Raw genomic sequence first — 2,945 nt, forward strand, 5'->3', positions numbered from 1 at the left:
GAGAGGAGACTGGAGGAGAAGGGATTGTGGAGTGGCCATCCCCTCTGGAGAGTGATTTCTCGCTTTCTGTCTCTCTGTCTCTCTCTCTGTCTGTCTGGAAAGTGCATGCGCCCTATGGCAAAAACCTCTCCAAAAAAAAAAAAAAAGGTTTCAGTTTTTAAAGCCATGTAATTGGTGGTACTTCCTTACAATGATGCTAGGAAAAGCTACAGGTGACAGATCCCTTCAAATTAGGAGTCGCTTTCAGAAAAAAAAAAAAAAGCTTCCTATGGGGAGATGTCCCTTGCCACATACAGCTGATGAAGACATTGAGATATTTGAGAGATCAGAGATATTGTTATAAGGAATTGACAATTTTGCTATAGATTATGGGGATTAAAAGAACTAATGTGGGAGAAAGGGCTTTCAAAAGAAGTTGGGGTCAGGCATACTTGGTACTTTTCCACTAATCTCTTAAGAAAAATAGATCCTGGAACTAGCAAATGGTGTAATGGTTACATTAATGGACTCCCATGTAGTCAATCATGGTTCAAGTCCCAGACGTGGTGGTTTAAAACTCACAACAGTCATATGTGCATGTGTGCTCATAATCTCAAGAGGAGAATGGAAGAGAAAGTATTACAGCATGGCTATTCCCAGGAGGGTGTTTCTTGCTCCCTGTCTCTCTGTCTCTTTCTGTCTCTCTGCAAGTGCACATGCTCTATAGCAAAAAAGTCTCTCTAAACCAAAAGAAAAATAGGTCCTTATACAGTTCAAGATAAACCCACGAAAGCTCTGTAAGTACTGAATTTTTCTCTTCTCATTTTCGTATTTGGTATCGGAAACTCTGGTTGTTCAGTTTACCAAAAAGAAGTCTAACTGTTGGCTTCAAGATTATATAGATTAATTTACAAGGATATAGATACGTGTAGAAGAGGAGTCAGGGTTCCTGACATCAATATGGGACTGGAGAAAAATGCAGAGCAATGCAACTGATTTGAAAAGTAACACCTTGGACCTTGAAATGAGGAATCCAGGTCTTGAGTAAATCCGGATATGATTTACAATTTTAAATACAATACCAAGTCTTGGGATGGAATTTCCGAAGCTGATAGAGGAAGACAAAAAACTAAAGAGGGAGAAAAATCCTTAAACTTTATTTGGTAAATTAAACTTTTATAAAGAAAATTAAAAGTACAAAGGAAAGTCTAATAATCACAACTAAGTACAAAGGAAAGCCGAATAATCACCACTTGGTAGATAAGTTTACTTAGAAAAAAATAGCACTAACAGGGCAATCTCAATATGAACTTGCACCAATTATATTTAAATTTCTTTAAGAAATAAAGGATCATTTTTATTCAAGGTGTTTCTTGGCAATGTTACCAAGAGTCTCAGCATTCCTACCTCTTTGCCCACTTTCCCACCACCCTTTGTCTTCTGGAAGCCTGGACGCAATGGTGGTTACAGTCATGCTACTGGCTGCTCCACAAAGAACAGTAAGAACAAAAAAAAATATCCAAAAGTATTTTGGTACCAACAGTGTTATCTATAGCAAGAAAGATGATCAGTCTGTTCCAATCGATAAGAATTCCAAAATCAGAGATCCAAGACAATGTCAAATCAATGAGATTTCCAAAATCAGAGATCCAAGACAATGTCAAAGAAAATACAAAAAGAGACTTGTTTGATATTATTAAGAGCATGAAATTTAAATTAAGTACTGCAAATGTACAAACAACAAAGCCACCTAATAGAAGGTCACTTGCAAATTTGGAGGTTACAATAGGCAGGCTTAAGAAAACTTCAGAAGATACAACAAAGAAGAGAAAGGAGCAGCTCAGTCCTGAGTTGGTGGCAGCTCCATCTGCTGTTGCAGAATCCCTCTTTTTCAACAAGCAGAGGACCAAATCAGAACTGCTCAGGCAACTCCAGCAGCATGAGAAAGACATAAGGGCATAGGTAGGCAAAAAGAGATCTAAAATTAGTGTCAGGAACCTAATATCAGATATGAAAGTTGCCAGATCTGTTATAGCTAGTTAGTACAAGACCAGAGCATCAGATTCATTTTGATGAAGGATTGGACAGTGACCTTGGTCAGGAGAGGACGGCTTATCTTAGAAAACATCTTAGGAGAAATATGTTCAAGAGGAAGAGACTTAATATTTTTGACACTAAGGCAATTACTGAAGAAGCACCTGAACCAGAGACATTACCTTCACTTTGGGATGTGGAATTTGCTAAGCAGGTTGCCAGCGTCAATAAAGAGCTTACTCCAAGTGGGTTTGAGGAGATGATCCAGTGGGTAAAAGAAGGGAAGCTGTGGGAGTTCCCAATTACCAATGATGCAGGTTTTGATGATGATCGTTCAGAATTTCATGAACATGTATTGATTTATAAATACCTAGAGGATTTTCCAAAACAAGGACCAGTTTGTCACTTCATGGAACTGGTGGCTTGTGGCCTTTCAAAAAAAGCCATATCTAAGTGTTAAACAGAAGGTCGAGCACATAGAGTGGTTTTGGAATTATTTTAATGAAAAAAAAAGGACATTCTAAAGAAAAGAGACATACAGTTCAATTGAAGACCATGGAAATTTTTATATCAAATTTCTGGCAATGAAAATATAATAATTTTGCTAGTTTTCCTATAAATAAAAAAGGAATAAAGAAAACACTACTGTACAAATTGAATGAAATACGTTGAAATAAACAAAACAAAACAAGGCAGGCCAGCAGGTGGATTAAAAGTGAAAGCACTGGAAACTACATAGCCAACTCGGGTTGGAGTCCCAGACCCAGTGTCTTGAAAATCATGCTGGGTGCATGTATGTAGATGCCCAAAATCTCAAGAGGAGTATGGCAGAGAAAAGACTGCAGTATAGCCATCACCCCCAAGGAATGATTTCTCATTTTCCCTATCTTTCTCTGTTTCTGTCTCTCTCTATTGAGCACATACAAAAAAAT

The 2,945-nt window shown here is 37.8% G+C and overlaps 1 pseudogene; it reads left to right on the forward strand.

Moving 5' to 3' along the window:
• The first annotated feature begins 1,358 nt into the window (after nt 1-1,358).
• On the forward strand, nt 1,359-2,563 carry LOC102496157 (28S ribosomal protein S31, mitochondrial-like; annotated as a pseudogene).
• The last annotated feature ends 382 nt before the right edge of the window (nt 2,564-2,945 follow it).

This window comes from Tupaia chinensis, unplaced genomic scaffold, assembly GCF_000334495.1.
Source record: "Tupaia chinensis unplaced genomic scaffold, TupChi_1.0 Scaffold000485_1, whole genome shotgun sequence".
Classification (NCBI taxonomy): domain Eukaryota; kingdom Metazoa; phylum Chordata; class Mammalia; order Scandentia; family Tupaiidae; genus Tupaia; species Tupaia belangeri.